This window comes from Nerophis ophidion, linkage group LG01, assembly GCF_033978795.1.
Source record: "Nerophis ophidion isolate RoL-2023_Sa linkage group LG01, RoL_Noph_v1.0, whole genome shotgun sequence".
Lineage (NCBI taxonomy): Eukaryota > Metazoa > Chordata > Actinopteri > Syngnathiformes > Syngnathidae > Nerophis > Nerophis ophidion.
This window is the reverse complement of record NC_084611.1, coordinates 77279400-77297652: the sequence shown is the minus strand read 5'-3', so window position 1 is coordinate 77297652 and position 18253 is coordinate 77279400. Positions and strand designations below refer to the sequence as shown.

Genomic DNA, 18253 nt, shown 5'->3' with positions numbered 1-18253 from the left:
CGCCTCCTCATTGGTAATACATGAGGGCTGGTGACGTCACGGCCCCGCCCACCGCGCGCACAACTCATGTGCTCGCACCAAATACACAAACAATCTGCATGCACTCAAGCATGAACTATAGACCAGGTGATCCATAGATACTTATGGAGTTTTTTTTCTTCTTTTTTTTTTGTTTTTACTTAAAGGCCTACTGAAATGAGATTTTCTTATTTAACCGGGGATAGCAGGTCCATTCTATGTGACATACTTGATCACTTCACGATATTGCCTTATTTTTGCTAAACTGATTTAGTAGAGAACATCGACGATAAAGTTGGCAACTTTCGGTGCTGATAAAAAAAGCCTTGCCTCTACCAGAAGTCGCAGGCGATGACGTAAGGCTGGGCGATATGACTAAAAAATGTATCACAATATAAGTGTTTCATATCAGTCGATATCGATAATTATTGATTTTTTAAGAAAAACTATTCTAAATAAAAACCAGGAGAAAAAAGGCTGAATTTAAATACTTTTATTTCAAATATAACCTTTAACCTTTAGAACGAGGTCAGCATTATGAAAAACAGTCAAATAAATGAAAATACTGGTCGATGTGTAAATAACGACATTAAATAAATGCTTAATCCAACAAAATGTCCAAAGTATTGTAATTAAGAAATGAATAGTGTACAACTCAGGCTTTAAAGCCATATTGGTGACAATAAATGCAAATAAATAACCGTCATATTAAGCAAGCAGAAACAAACATGTCTTACAGAATGTTGTAAACATCGGAATAAACTTGCGTCTGTGACAAAATACTGCCAAACTGGTGACGTGACGTTTTCTTTTTTATTTACAATTTCCTCTCGTGCTGCCACACTCCTATTCCCGTTTCGTATCACTCCTCGTCGTCAGCTAGCCGTTGTTGCTTTTTTTTTTTTTTTTTTCCTGTTAGCATTTCCCAGATTGCCTTGCGGTTCAGGCTCGGCCGTGATAGGTCGAGAGGCCAAAGCCCTTCCTCTGCCTACACCCCCCAGAATGCCGTGCGGTTGCGCATCGGCCTTTCTTCCTATATTTTTTCTAACAGAACTCAGTGAAATTATCGAACGTTCTATCGACCCAATTTTCTATTGATATTGATCACATGTCTATTGCGATATATATTGTTATTGTTTTGTCGACCAGCCCTACTATGACGTCACAAGTGTGAGGGCTCCTCACGTCCTCACGGACCGAGAAAACGACAATTTCCCCATTAATTTCAGCGAGGATGAAAGATTTGTGGATGATGATATTGATAGCGAAGGACTAAAAAAAAAAAGGCAATTTTATTGGGACCGATTCGGATGTTTTTAGACACATTTACTAGGATAATTCTGGGAATTCCCTTATCTTTTTATTGTGTTGCTAGTGTTTTAGTGAGATTAAATAGTACCTGATAGTCAGAGGGGTGTGTCCACGGGTGTCTTGAGGCCAGTCTCTGAGGGAAGTCAACGGCGGTTCAAATGGACGGCGCAAGCTCAGCAGTTCTCGACTTTTTACCACAATTTTTTCACCGAAAAATGCCGGTTGACAAGTGGTCGGGAACCATGTTCGCTTGACCGCTCTGATCCATAGTAAAGCTTCACCTCTGGGAATTTAAACAAGGAATCACCGTGTGTTTGTGTGGCTAAAGGCTAAAGCTTCCCAACTCCCTCTTTCTACTGTGACCATTATTAATTGAACAAATTGCAAAAGATTCAGCAACACAGATGTCCAGAATACTGTGTAATTGCGCGATGAAAAGAGACGACTTTTAGCCGCAAATGAGGCTGCGCTAATATGTCCTGACAGTCCGTGACGTCACGCGCACGTGTCATCATTCCGCGATGTTTTCAACAAGAAACTCCGCGGGAAATTAAAAATTGCAATTTAGTAATCTAACCCGGCCGTATTTGCATGTGTTGCAATGTTAATATTTCATCATTGATATATAAACTATCAGACTGCGTGGTCGATAGTAGTGGGTTTCAGTAGGCCTTTAAATTCATATGAGCAGTTCAAACCATTGTTGATATAGGTTGCACATTAGAATAACAGGAAAACGAAGGGAGTAATTTGCTTTCATAAAAACCTTATCATAATGATATTATGATTTGACAAATTGCTCCAAAACGTATTTGAGAAAGTCGTTATTAAATACTTTTTGGTCCCATTTTCTTTTAACAAAATAAATCAAGTATTGTGAGTGTACCTTACCTTTCTGTATTTGTATCAGAAGCAGCAATAACACCCACAAACCCATAAAAGTGCCATGTTTGTTATAAATACAGTGTAAAAAGAAAAAAGGCTGGCTTTCGCTGGAGAGACATGTGTCTGCTAGCTCTAGCGCCACCATTTCTCCCAGTGTGGCGAGTCAGATTACTGCTGAGGCATCGAACAATATATCTGCCCATGAGGCAAAGGTACTTGCTGCCTCATGGCCTGCCTTTTCCCCGTGGCATCAAGCACGCGCCCCCTCTCACGCACACGCTCAATACACCCGGTAACAGTTCGAGATGCTACCTCAGTAGAAGCATTTAAGTCTCACCTTAAAAGTAATTTGTAGCCTCTCGCCTTTAAATAGACCCACTTTTTAGACCAGTTGGTCTGCCGTTTCTTTTCTTTTTCTCCTCTGTCCCACTCTCCCTTGTGGAGGGGGTCTGGTCCGGTGGCCATGGATGATCGAAGTACTGGCTGTCCAGAGTCGGGACCAAGGATGGACCACTCGCCTGTGTATCGGCTGGGGACATCTCTGCGCTGCTGATCCACCTCCACTTGGGATGGTTTCCTGTTGGCTTCACTATAGATGGGACTCTCGCTACTGTGTTGGATCCACTTTGGACTGGACTCTCACGGTTGTGTTGGATCCACTATGGACTGAACTTTCACAGTATCATGATAGACCCGCTCGACATCCATTGCTTTCCGTCCCCTAGAGCTGGGTGGGGGTTGTCCACATATGCGGTCCTCTCCAAGGTGTCTCATAGTCATCACTGTCACCGACGTCCCACTGGGTGTGAGTTTTCCTTGCCCTTATGTGGGCTCTACCGAGGATGTTGTTGTGGTTTGTGCAGCCCTTTGAGACACTACTGATTTAGGGCTATATAAAAAAATCATTGATTGATTGATTGAATCTGTGTCTGCCTCACTTCTGGTCTGCTGTGTTATTTTGATCAGGAAACACAGAATTTCCGCGATTTTGACCATGAAAATTATCCACATATACAGAAACCACACCAAAATCACACAGAAAGCATAGACCAAAAGAGAAATATTCAAACTTATTTTATTACTCTGTTTTTTTGAACATCTCATAGTTAAACCTTTTACCCCTCCTTGTAGCAAGGTGAAGCATTGCAGGTCACTGCTCAAGCAAAATACAAATTTGAACATTTGGGGGCAAAATATATGATGACATTACATATAAATGCACCATATAATTTATTGTATTTGTTTAGGCCAGGGGTGCCCATTACGTCGATCGCGAGCTACCAGTCAAACGCGGGGGGTGTGTCAGTCGATCTCCAGCCAGGCTTTTAAAAAAAATAGACCTAAAAATTAGTGATCATCAATCTTCACCCATACGTCACTTAAATGACATTCACGGTACCGGAGGGTCTTGTGAAATGACGCTGGCTGCTGCAAGATCATTATTTGACCGAGAGGAAGGCGAGAAACACTTTTTATTTCAACAGACTTTCGCGCCGTCCCTTCCGTCAAAACTCAAAAGGCCGACTGCACATTTCCTATCTTCACAATAAAAGCCCTGCTTCATGCTGCCTGCGCTAACAAAATAAGAGTCTCGGAAAGCTGGCGTGCACAAGTGATGTGCACGCCAGCTTTCTGAAGGATCGCTTGTGCACGCCAGTTTTCCGAGACTCTGTATTCCTCATCTGGCTCCTCTCGATGTGGAGGAGCAACGGCTTCACTTTGAGCTCCCCCCGGTGACAGAACTTCTCACCCTATCTCTAAGGGAGAGCCCCGCCACCCGGCGGAGGAAACTCATTTCATGTACACGTGATCTTGTCCTTTCGGTCATAACCCAAAGTTCATGACCCCATGTGAGGATGGGAACGTAGATTGACCGGTAAATTGAGAGCTTTGCCTTCCGGCTCAGCTCCTTCTTCACCACAACGGATGGATTCAGCGTCCGCATTACTTAAGACCCCGCACGGATCCGCCTGTCAATATCACCATCCACTCTTCCCTCACTCGTGAACAAGACTCTGAGCTACTTGAACTCCTCCACTTGGGGCAGGGTCTCCTCCCCAACCCGGAGATGGCACTCCACCCTTTTTCGGGCGAGAACCATGAACTCGGACTTGGAGGTGCTGATACTCATCCCAGTCGCTTCTCACTTTGCTGCGAACTGATCCAGTGAGAGCTGAAGATCCCGGCCGGATGAAGCCATCAGGACCACATCATCTGCAAAAAGTAGAGACCTAATCCTGCAGCCACCAAACCGGAACCCCTCAACGCCTTGAATGTGCCTAGAAATTCTGTCCATTAAAGTCATGAACAGAATCCGTGACAAAGGGCAGCCTTGGCCTAATTCAACCCTCACTGGAAACGTGTCCGACTTACTGCCGGCTCTGACACTGATCGTACAGGTAGCGGACTTCCACAATCAGACAGTCCGATACCCCATACTCTCTGAGCACTCCCCACAGGACTTCCCGAGGGACACGGTCGAATGTTTTCTCCAAGTCCACAGAGCACCTGTAGACTGGTTGGGCAAACTTCCATGCACCTTCAAGGACCCTGCCGAGAGTATAGAGCTGGTCCACAGTTCCACGACCAGAACAAAAAGAGATACGTGTGGACTGCAATATGACTCAAGTAAACAACACAAAATTGTTCCATTGAAAATATAGAACATTACACACGGCGCTCAAAAAGCTATCAAAATGTTTTAGTACGACTTTGGTAGGCTATGAAGCCGCACCACTTGGTGGATTGTACTGTGCTTCAACATTGGAGTATTATTATGGTGTGTGTAGAAGGTGAAGTGAAGTGAAGTATATTTATATAGCGCTTTTCTCTAGCGACTCAAAGCGCTTTACATAGTGAAACCCAATATCTAAGTTACATTTAAACCAGTGTGGGTGGCACTGGGAGCAGGTGGGTAAAGCGTCTTGCCCAAGGACACAACGGCAGTGACTAGGATGGCGGAAGACCTATTATCTGGCATTTTGTTTCGCGATATTATGCAAAATATACTTTTCTTACATTCTGGTACCTGCTGATCTGTTTTTGGGATCTGCATATATCCTGAAAAATTCCGCACGTCCGCCTTTGTAGTCCGTACCGACACCGTAATCAATAAGCTTCTTCTTTTTCTCTATCTTCTTGTTTTGTGACATTCATCCTCCGCTGTTGCCATTTCTAATACAAAGTAGCGTAAAGTTCTTACTTATATCTGTCAGTAATCTCGCCATGAAAATGCTAAAACATACCGTATAGTGAGTTTACATTATTCACCCAAGGAACTTTAGTTATTAGAGAATTCCGGTCGAACGTGTTTTTCACAGGACACATTTCCGGCGTTGTTGTTGCACTAGTGAGCCACGGATGAGGAGATGCTGCTCCGTTATTGATTGAAGTAAAGTCTGAATGTCATTAAAATCGTTAGCTCCATCTTTTGACACTTCTTCCACTCCCGTCCTTGCAAGCTACACCGCTACAACAAAAATAACGGGGAGAAGACGCTGTCGAAGGTGAGCCACGTAAATAAGACCGCCCACAAAACGGCGCATCCTGGAGCGACTGTCAGAAAGCGGCTTGAAGATGATCTTTAAAACATACTCTATGTAACGTTTTGACTAAAGAACCAAAAAAAAAAAATAATAATAATATGACCCCTTTAATCTGCTTTATAATCCAGGGCGCCTTTTGTATGAAAATAGACCTGATTAGACCCGCTCATAGGCAATGCACCTTATAATCGGGCCCTATGCTCCGTAAAATAGTAACCAAATATTCTGCATAAGAAGTAACTTATAAATAAATATGCATATGCTGTGCTGAAGTAAATAAACTAAACCAATAGCAAATATATTTCTTTACCAAACTGACAATACAATTAAATTGCAAATTAAATTAAAGCTTTACCACTTTAGTCATATGTTTTGCGCTTAAAAAGCTACTCTATGACTATAGCCCCGGACTTTCTTCTGTTTGTTTGATATTGTCATTACTGCCACAAGTGGTGGAAAAGTGTATTACAACCGACGACCGCTGCGGCCCATACGGACCAGACATTTTTTGGCGGGACACCAATAAGAAACACGTTGAAGGCTGTAAAATTGTATTTTTTTTTACTAGTTCCGCTTCCTAAAATTACACTTTACCATGACATATAATAATTAGGTACACATTTGCGTTATTTCTTATTCCATTTACATTAATTCCTTTCATATATAAATATATATGGAAAAAAAGGTTTATCATAATTACTGATATGGTAGCGCTCTTCTTAAAAAAACACCTGAATCGCGATTTTTATATTCCAATTCTAAATCAATTTAAAATTTTCAAGAATCGATTTTTTTTAAATAACATTTTAAAAATCTTTTAAAGTTTTTTGTTATTTATTTCAAAAAAACATTAATTTTAAAAAAATATTTATTTTTAGGCAATTTCTGCGTTCACTCACTGCGTGTGTGTGTGTTATGCGTCAGCAGCCAAGAGGTATTTTTGTTAGCTGTTTTTATAAAGGTTTTATTATCTTTAATATCTTAATCCCTCACTGCTCACGCCATAACTGCACTAACCTGCATTGACGTGCAGGCAGGGTAGGCCCCGCCTCACCTGCCATCATGGAAAGAAAAAAAATGTAAAAATAAAAATAAAAAATTAAATTGTTATATGTACCCAGTGATTATACTATAAAGTTATTTTCCATTTAACTTCACCAGTTTTAGATTATTTTTATTCATCCATCCATCATCTTCCGCTTATCTTAGGTCGGGTCGCGGGGGCAGCAGCCTAAGCAGGGAAGCCCAGACTTCCCTCTCCCCAGCCACTTCATCTAGCTCTTCCCGGGGGATCCTGAGGCGTTCCCAGGCCAGCCAGGAGACATAGTCTTCCCAACGTGTCCTGGGTCTTCCCCTTGGCCTCTTACCGGTTGGACGTGCCCTAAACACCTCCCTAGGGAGGAGTTCGGGTGGCATCCTGACCAGATGCCCGAGCCACCTCATTTGGCTCCTCTCTATGTGGAGGAGCAGCAGCTTTACTTTGAGTTTCTCCCGGATGGCAGAGCTTCTCACCCTATCTCTAAGGGAGAGCCTTATTCAAAATCGCTCAATACTGAGCGGAATACTGAGCAGAGACCTACGGTGAGTCACACACCCTGGATTGCGCAATGACTCGACTAACTGCTGGCCTACTGTGCAGTGAGACCGTATTGCTATATGAATTATATTATACATTTCCATAGTTTAGTTAGCTGAGGTATATAATGTACATTGTATTTTGTCAACAACTGTATGTGTGTAACGTATTTCTTGTGCTGGGCAAACATAAAACTGCTCAGAAGACGGACTATGTGAGGCTCATGTTCTCCGGCCTCCTGGTGGTAGAGGGCGCTAGTGATCCCAGAGATCATTCTTGCACTACTCGGCTAGGCCGAAGCCGGTGTGTTTTAAAGTTGTCGTTTGCCTGCATATCGTAAAAACAACCGTCCAACATTTTACAACTAATTGTAAACTTATAGGTGCCGACCATCGGGGCCGAGTTGCGACGAAAGAGTGTGTCGATGTTGGTAAGTGAATTTGTTTGCTAATAGTAGCTACTAGCCGTACCCATGTATTTTCTATGGGCGGTTAGCATCGGGTTTTAATCCCGTTTCCTCCAATGTTTCTGATCCGATTGAATTTATATTTACAGTGGGGCAAAAAAGCTCTCACTGACGGAAGGAGGTTTTGGCTCAAAATCTCATGATAGATACATGAACCCATTCATTCTTTCCTTAACACGGATCAATCGTCCTGTCCCCCTAGCAGAAAAACATCCACAAAGCATGATGTTTCCACCCCCATGCTTCACAGTAGGTGTGGCGTTCTTGGGATGCAACTCAGTATTCTTCTTCCTCCAAACACGACAAGTTGAGTTTGTACCAAAATGGATACATGGATGATACAGCAGAGGATTGGGAGAATGTCATGTGGTCAGATGAAACCAAAATAGAACTTTTTGGTACAAACTCAACTCCTTGTGTTTGGAGGAAGAAGAATACTGATTTGCATCCCAAGAACACCATAACTACTGTGAAGCATGGGGGTGGAAACATCATGCTTTGGGGCTGTTTTTCTGCTAAGGGGACAGGACGATTGATCCGTGTTAAGGAAAGAATGAATGGGGCCATGTATCGGGAGATTTTGAGCCAAAACCTCCTTCCATCAGTGAGAGCTTTGAATGGTTGACCAAATACTTATTTTACACCATAATTTACAAATAAAATCTTTAAAATTCCTACAATGTGAATTCCTGGATTTTTATTTTTTTTTTACATTCTGTCTCTCACAGTTGATGTGTACCTATGATGAAAATTACAGACCTCTGTCATCATTTTAAGTGGGAGAACTTGCACATCGGTGGCTGACTAAATACTTTTTTGCCCCACTGTATGTCGAGTCTTTATTTTGGGTACTTAAATATGGTGACTGAGTATTGTGGCGTTTTAAGGCCATCTGCATTTTTTATGCTACAGTACAACCTGCCCAGAAACTGAACTTTCACTACAAACTCCCATATCCACAACGCCAACCCATGTGATTGTATGAACTGCGAATTCACATATGGACTGCGATCAGTCTCATATGGCTTCTATAAACTTGAAGAACTTTTGATATTACTTTTTATAAATTACCTGAACTAAACCAACATTGTTTGTTGAGATTCCTTTCTGTTTTTTTCTTTTGTTTTGAACGGCCATTCCTATTAATGTCTGTCCACTAGTTGTTGCACTGTACATGTTTACATAACACCAGTATCATTTAAAGTATTTAATTGTGTCTGTCCTACTCTCTCCGAGTTGTAATCTAGACTTCTGATTAGCCCAAATATTGAGAGCTTCTACTATACTAGCTAAAGTACCTGCCACATTAAGTTAAAGTACCAATGATTGTCACACACACACTAGGTGTGGTGAAATTTGTCCTCTGCATTTGACCCATCCCCTTGTTCAACCCCTGGGAGGTGAGGGGAGCAGTGAGCAGCAGCGGCCGGGAATCATTTTTGGTGATTTAACCCCCAATTCCAACCCTTGATGCTGAGTGCCAAGCAGGGAAGAATGCTGGTATGAGCTTTTAAACATAACCCGTTAACTGCTGCCAATCAAATGGGGAATAAGATACTCTATGCATGGGTGTCAAACTCTGGCCCGCCGTGTAATTTAATTTGGCCCTTGAAGCAATATCAATTTAGCATAAGAGCTGGCCCGCCGGTATTATACAGCGTTGGTGCCGCTGTAACACCGCATTCAGCACTAATACTCATACTTGCCAACCCTCCTAATTTTCCCGGTAGACTCCCGAAGTTCAGTGCCCCTCCCGAAAATCTCCCGGGGCAACCATTCTCCCGAATTTCTACCGATTTCCACCTGGACAACTATATTGGGGGCGTGCGTTTAAGGCACTGCCTTTAGCGTTCTCTACAACCTGTCGTCACGTCCGCTTTTCCTCCATACTAACAGCGTGTCACATAATATTTGTAGCTTTTACACACACACACACACACACACACACACACACACACACACACACACACACACACACACACACACACACGTGAATGCAACTCATACTTGGTCAACAGCCATACAGGTCACACTGAGGGTGGCCGTATAAATAACTTTAGCACTGTTAAAAATATGCGCCACACTGTGAACCCACACCAAACAAGATTGACAAACACATTTCGGGTGAACATCCGCACCGTAACACAACAGAACAAATACCCAGAAACCCTTGCAGCACTAACTCTTCCGGGAAAACTCCAGCAAACTGACCAATAACTAACGTTTTATTCATGCATTTTCTCTTGCTACTTCAAGGCTTGAATGTTTGGTTCATTCATTATTGTTAATTAATTTTCAAATGTATTATTAGCCCATGGAAAAAAATTGATATTTACCTCAGAAGATTGCAAATAGAAAAAAAGGCATACAATTGTTATTAAAATTGTATTTGATATGCCATTGATATTTTTTTTATTATTATTATTATTATTTGAAACTGGATTTTGCATGTCACTAAAGTTATATAAGCCTTGCTTGTTCAATATTTAATGCAAAACTTGTTTGGGTCCCTATTAAAAGGTTAATTTGTTCAACCTTGGCCCGCGGCTTGAGTTTGACACTCCTGCTCTATAGGGTTCATATGTTTATAAATCTGACTGTGATGAAGTCAGTGCCTCACCAGCCATGAACCTCACCGCACATCACTGCTAACCTGTCCACCTTCAACTCACCTTTTTAATGGAGATTTTAACATTTGATCCGTTTACTTTAGTCTCTGTTTTTAAGTGAATGACTTTTAATTCTGTATACATACATTTTTTGCATGTGTAAATATTATGATTATTTGTATTATTATTATATATAAATAGATATAGGCTACATACGTACATAGCTACAAAAGCAAGCATTATATAAGGTTTCTTTTTATGACGACTCAGCAGCAATCTTTTGGGCACAGCATGCAGGACTTCCAGCGCCACATCACTCTACAAAGTTTGGAGGATTTTTTCAATATATTTTTGGCCCAAATCAAGGATTTTGAAGCTTAAAAAAATATCTTATTGAACTAAAAATATCAATACATAATTGTCATGGGATTTTTTTTCTTAACGCCGCCGAGGACCTTTGGAGTTTAGCCTAAATTTGCAGGAAAAATGACGTTCTAAAGTCTGATCACTGTTTGGTTTTTTTTGTATTGCAGTCCACTTTTTGGGGGGTCTGTGTTCAAATGTTGCCTAAAAGCACACAGGCACAGTTCTACGCTTAAAGTGATATTAATTCCAAACTATTTTTTTTTTTTAAAAATAGCAACCAATTCTTGCAGGGTCTGATATTGTTTGACCAACATACTAAGGAGTGTTGCTAAAGGGCAGACGAGCGCCGTGCAGCCAAAAACTAAAACAAAACCCTCTGCGGGCAGGCTGGAATTTTCGTGCCATGCCAACTGGGTGTGACACCTGCGGGGGAAAAAACAGAACATGTTCAATAACTGGCAAGTTGACAAAAAAAATAGATTTGTAATCTCACGATTAGAGCAGTGAGTCTGCATCAGTTTGTTCATTCTGTATCTTCCTCGGCTCCCCTCCTGCATGGGCTTCCCCAGGGATCCGTTTTAGGGCTTCTCCTCTTTTCCCTCTCTTTGCTCTCACTCGCCTCCATATTCCTTCCACTGTTATGCAGACAACAGTCAGCTTTTTGTTCCTCTTAAAGGGGAACTGCACTTTTTGGCGGAATTTGCCTGTATCATTCATAATCCCTATATATGACAACATTTTTTTTGTATGCATTTTAAGTCGGAAAATATGGCAAATAGGGCTGCAACCAACGATTATTTTGACAGTCGACTAATCATCGACTATATTGACTAGTCGGACAATAAAGCGTACACCTATTTATTGGCTCTAATTTTTCCACAGCTTAAGTCATTTTAGGCATGGGCTTACGAACAACAAAGATGACTAATTAATTCCTAAATTATTAGTTATACTGTAACTGTGCTGCTCGATCAGTTGTTACTAAAATTAAAACGACTAATTATATGTTGTCAATTTAAAAGAAAGGAAAGGCAAAGTGCTGAATAAAAACAATTAACCCGGTTTATATGTTTTGCTCTTAAAAAGCTTCTTTATGACTTTAGCTCCGGACTTCCTCTGTTTGTTTGATATTGTCATTACTGCCACAAGTGGTGGAAAAGGTTATTACAACCGAGTACTGCGGCGGTACTTTGAAGGCTGTGAAACTAAATATAAATAATTTTTTTTACCAGTTCTGCTACCTAAAATTACACTTTACTATGAAATAGAATAATTTGGTATATGTTTTAGTTAATTCTAAATCTATTTACATTATTTTCTTTCAAATACAAACCCTGTGTCCATATGAGTTGGGAAATTGTGTTACATGTAAATATAAACGGAATACAATGATTTGCAAATCCTTTCCAACCCATATTCAATTGAATGCACTACAAAGACAACATATTTGATGTTCAAACTCGTAAACTTTATTTTTTTTTTGCAAATGATAATTAACTTAGAATTTCATGGCTGCAACACATGCCAAAGTAGTTGGGAAAGGACATGTTCACCACTGTGTTACATCACCTTTTCTTTTAACAACACTCAATAAACGTTTGGGAACTGAGGAAACTAATTGTTGAAGCTTTGAAAGTGGAATTCTTTCCCATTCTTGTTTTATGTAGAGCTTCAGTCGTTCAACAGTCTATTTTACGCTTTTTAATGCGCCACACATTTTCGATGGGAGACAGGTCTGGACTGCAGGCGGGCCAGGAAAGTACCCACACTTTTTTTTTTACGAAGCCACGCTGTTGAAACACGTGCTGAATGTGGCTTGGCATTGCTTTGCTATAATAAGCAGGGGCGTCCATGAAAAAGACGGCGCTTAGATGGCAGCATATGTTGTTCCAAAACCTGTATGTACCTTTCAGCATTAATGGTGCCTTCACAGATGTGTAAGTTACCCATGCCTTGGGCACTAATGCACCCCCATACCATCACAGATGCTGGCTTTTGAACTTTGCGTCGATAACAGTCTGGATGGTTCGCTTCCCCTTTGGTCCGGATGACACAATGTCGAATATTTCCAAAAAAAATTTGAAATGTGGACTTGTCAGACCACAGAACACTTTTCCACTTTGCATCAGTTCATATTAGAGAGGCCGGCGGCGTTTCTGGATGTTGTTGATAAATGGCTTTCGCTTTGCATAGTAGAGCTTTAACTTGCACTTACAGATGTAGCAACAAACTGTATTTAGTGACAGTGGTTTTCTGAAGTGTTCCTGAGCCCATGTGGTGATATCCTTTAGAGATTGATGTCGGTTTTTGATACAGTGCCGTCCGAGGGATCCAAGGTCACGGTCATCCAATGTTGGTTTCCGGCCATGCCACTTACGTGGAGTGATTTCTCCAGATTCTCTGAAACTTTTGATGATATTATGGACCGTGGATGTTGAAATCCCTAAATTTCTTGCAATTGCACTTTGAGAAAAATTGTTCTTAAACTGTTTGACTATTTGCTCACGCAGTTGTGAACAAAGGGGTGTACCTCGCCCCATCCTTTCTTGTGAAAGACTGAGCATTTTTGGGGAAGCTGTTTTTATACCCAATCATGGAAACCACCTGTTCCCAATTAGCCTGCACACCTGTGGGATGTTCCAAATAAGTGTTTGATGAGCATTCCTCAACTTTATCAGTATTTGTTGCCACCTTTCCCAACTTCTTTGTCACGTGTTGCTGGCATCAAATTCTAAACTTAATGATTATTTGCAAAAAAAAAAGGTGTATCTGTTTGAACATCAAATATGTTGTCTTTGTTGCATATTCAACTGAATATGATTTGAAAATGATTTTCAAATAATTATATTCCATTTATATTTGCATCTAACACAATTTCCCAACTCATATGGAAACAGGGTTTGTATATATGAAAAAAAGGTTTATTATCATAATTGTCATGGTCCACGTCTTGGATCATGTCATATTCTGGTTTTGTTTCTGTTTTTTTATCACCCTGTGTTGTATTTGGCTCTCTTAGTTCCTGGTGGCACTCCCTGGTTTGTTTCTGTTGTCCTAGCAACGCATTTGTGTCACCTGCCTTCCGTGTGATCATGCACACCTGCCTCCTGATTTATCTCCTTATTTAAGACCGCTTTTGTTGGACATTCGCTCTCGGACTGTAGTTTGCTACACGCAACAAGTGACGTCGCATTCCCGCATTGTGGTAAATACCCTTCGTTCATTATTAACTTCCATATACTATTTTGTTCATTCGTTTCCCTAGCTCACACACTAGCGTCTTTTGTTTTGTTTTAGCTCATGCTAGTTCTCCATCCATCCATTTTCTACCGCTTATTCCCTTTCGGGGTTGCGGGGGGCGCTGGCGCCTATCTCAGCTACAATCGGGCGGAAGGCAGGGTACACCCTGGACAAGTCGCCACCTCATCGCAGGGCCAACACAGATAGACAGACAACATTCACACTCACATTCACACACAAGGGCCAATTTAGTGTTGCCAATCAACCTATCCCCAGGTGCATGTCTTTGGAAGTGGGAGGAAGCCGGAGTACCCGGAGGGAACCCACGCATTCACGGGGAGAACATGCAAACTCCACACAGGAAGATCCCAAGCCTCGATTTGAACCCAGGACTGCAGGAACTTCGTATTGTGAGGCAGACGCACTAACCCCTCTGCCACCGTGAAGCCCTCATGCTAGTTCTGTTGGTTTGTTTATAGTGCCATTGTGCAAGTCTTTTGGTTCTTAGTCTGGTTTATAGTGTGTTAATAAATTTTTATCCTTACCCTCACGCTGTCTTCCATCCTCCGCTGCACCCGCGAGAGAACAACTTTTCACCACGATGCCAGCTAGACGTTACAATAATGACTGATATTGTAGTGCTCTTTCTTTTTTAAAAAACATGTGAATAACAATTATATTCCAACTCTAAATCAATTTGTAATTTTCAAGAATCGATTTTAGGCTCCAGCGCCTCCCACGACCTCAAAAGGGACAAGCGGTAAAAAATGAATGGATGGATTTTTTAAAATAACGTTTAAAAAAAAAAAAAGTTACGTTTTTTGATTTTTATTCGAACAAAACATTCATATTTAAAAATATTTATTTTTAGGCAATTTCTGTGTTCACTCGCTGCGCGTGTATGTTATGGGTCAGCAGCCAAGAGGTATTTTTGTTAGCTGATTTTAAAAAGGTTTTATTATCTTTAATCTCTTAATCCTTCACTTCTCACACCTTAACTGCACTAACCTGTCCACCTTCAACTCACATTTTTAAAGTAGAGTTTTACCTTTGATGCGTTTACTTTATTCAATGCCTCTCTGTTTTTAAGTGAATGACTGTTAATTATGTATACATTATTTTTTTATATTTGTAACTATTATGATTATTTGTATTATATATATATATATATATATATATATAGCTATATACGTATATATATATATACATATATATATATATATATGTGTATATATATATATGTATATATATATATATATATATATATATATATATGTGTATATATATATATGTGTATATATATATATATATATATATGTGTATATATATATATGTGTATATATATATATGTGTATATATATATGTGTATATATATATATGTGTATATATATATATATATATATGTGTATATATATATGTGTATATATATATATATATGTGTATATATATATATGTGTATATATATATATATATATATATATATGTGTATATATATATATATATATATATATATATATATATATATATATATATATATATATATATATATATATATATATATAAATACGTATATAGCTAAAAAACAGCACTATATAAGTTTTTTTTTAGGACGACTTAGCAGCAATCTTTTTGACACAGCATACAATTGTTCACCCGCCACATCATGCTACAAAGTTTGGAGAATTTTTTTATTATATTTTTGGCCTGAATTAAGGATTTTTAATTTCAAAAATTGGTCTATTGAACTAAAAATATTAATTCTACAGTATTTTTTTCCCCCCAAAACCTTTTTACAACGCACTGTTCAGTATCGTGGACACTGATTGGCTCAGCTTCGGCCAGCATTTTGGATGAAGTGAGTTTAAAGGGTGACTATGTGGGTGTTATTTAATGTCCAGAGGGCTCTCATAATGTTAAAACCATATTTAGAAGGTCGTAAACATGTTTGTTATGCTTTATGTACTGAAAATATTTGATTTATAATCCACTGTTTTACTTTGCAGAAATTAATTGACCATGGTCAGACCCCAAAACAGTGATAAGTGAAGTGAATTATATTTATATAGCACTTTTTCTCTAGTGACTCAAAGCGCTTTACATAGTGAAACCCAATATCTAATTTTTACATTCAAACCAGTGTGGGTGGCACTGGGAGCAGGTGGGTAAAGTGTCTTGCCCTAGGACACAACGGCAGTGACTAGGATGGCTGAAGCGGGGATCGAACCTGCAACCCTCAAGTTGCTGGCACGGCCACTCTACCAACCGAGCTATACCGACCCGAGGATATACTAGTAAAGCTCATGAATAAAAGTATATTTACTTTTTTTGTTTTTACGTTGGGAAAATGTTGGCATTTTATATTATTAAATAAATGCATTCGGGAAAGAGAAGTACATAATTTTATTGTTCACCTGCTGATCAATGACAGTAAAGATTCTACTGTTCTAATATTGTGTCATTTACCACTACTATATATTGCTCACGATCGAAGTGTTTTGTTTACCAAGGTCAGGCCCTGAGACAATTAACAGGGATAAACGAGGGAATATTGTGACAGTAAATAAAAGACCACTGGCTAAATTAGGGCCCTAAGCAGAATTGTATTTTGAGGGCCACCCTATTAAACATTGTTTTACACATCTTAATATTGATGTGAAACTAATGTTTCTATGTTTTTAATCTAACTCAAAATTAATTTGAATTTGAATTTTTGTCTGCGATGAGGTGCGGACTTGTCCAGGGTGCACACCGCCTTTCGCCCGATTGTAGCTGAGATAGGCACAAGCGGCCCCCGCACCCCCAAAGGGAATGAAGGGTAGAAAATGGATGACTGGATGGAATTTTTGTATTGAAACAAATTGCCATTATATTCTTATCAGTGACGGTGCAGGGAGGGGCAAAGAATATATTTGCGTTAAAAAATAATATGAAGCGCCGTGTCATTCATTAATTGACTTGAATTTTACAAACCCCTTTTCCATATGAGTTGGGAAATTGTGTTGGATGTAAATATAAACGGAATACAATGTTTTGCAAATCATTTTCAACCCATATTCAATTGAATGCACTACAAAGACAAGATATTTGATGTTCGAACTCATAAACTTTATTTTTTTTTTTTGCAAATAATAATTAACTTAATTTCATGGCTGCAACACATGCCAAAGTAGTTGGGAAAGGGCATGTTCACCACTGTGTTACATTACCTTTTCTTTTAACAACACTCAATAAACGTTTGGGAACTGAGCAAACTAATTGTTGAAGCTTTGAAAGTGGAATTCTTTACCATTCTTGTTTTATGTAGAGCTTCAGTCGTTCAACAGTCGAATTTTACGCTTCATATTGCACCACATATTTTCGATGGGAGACAGGTCTGGACTGCAGGCGGGCCAGGAAAGTACCCGCACTCTTTTTTGACGAAGCCAAGCTGTGGTAACACTTGTCTTGCTGAAATAAGTAGGGGCGTCCATGATAACGTTGCTTGGATGACAACATATGTTGCTCCAAAACCTGTATGGACCATTCAGCATTAATGGTGCCTTTACAGATGTGTAAGTTACCCATGTTTTGGGAACTAAAACACTCCAATACCATCACAGATGCTGGATTTTGAACTTTGCGCCTATAACAATCCGAAAGGTTATTTTCCTCTTTGTTCTGGAAGACACCACGTCCTCTGTTTTCAAATATAATTTGAAATGTGAACTCGTCAGACCACAGAACACTTTTCCACTTTGCATCAGTCCATCTTAGGTGACCTCAGGCCCAGCCAAGTTAGCGGCGTTTCAGGAAATTGTTGATACATTGGTTTGGCTTTGCATAGTAGAGTGTTAACTTGCACTTACAGATGTAGCGACCAACTGTAGTTACTGACAGTGGTTTTATGAAGTGTTCCTGCGCCCATGTGGTGATATCCTTTCCACACTGATGTCGGTTTTTAATGCAATACCGCCTGAGGGATCAAAAATCTGTGATATCATCGCTTACGTGCAGTGATTTCTCCAAATTCTCTGAACTTTTTGATGATTTTACGGACCGTAGATGGTAAAATCCCTAAATTCCTTGCAATTGCTTGTTGAGAAATGTTGTTCTAAAACTGTTTGACAATTTGCTTACAAAGTGGTAACCCTCGCCCCATCCTTGTTTGTGAATTACTTAGCGTTTCATGGAAGATCCTTTTATACCCAATCATGGCACCCACCTGTTCCCAATTAGCCTGCACCCGTGCGGGATGTTT

General features: G+C 39.9%; 1 long non-coding RNA gene across 1 annotated transcript in view; it reads left to right on the top strand.

The window, feature by feature from the left end:
- The first annotated feature begins 7216 nt into the window (after positions 1 to 7216).
- The window catches only part of LOC133539600 (uncharacterized), a 56467-nt gene continuing 45430 nt past the window's right edge, over positions 7217 to 18253 (top strand). The window contains exons 1-2 of the long non-coding RNA XR_009803449.1: positions 7217 to 7340; positions 7718 to 7765. This is a non-coding gene — a long non-coding RNA (uncharacterized LOC133539600). The remainder of the gene's footprint in view (positions 7341 to 7717; positions 7766 to 18253) is intronic.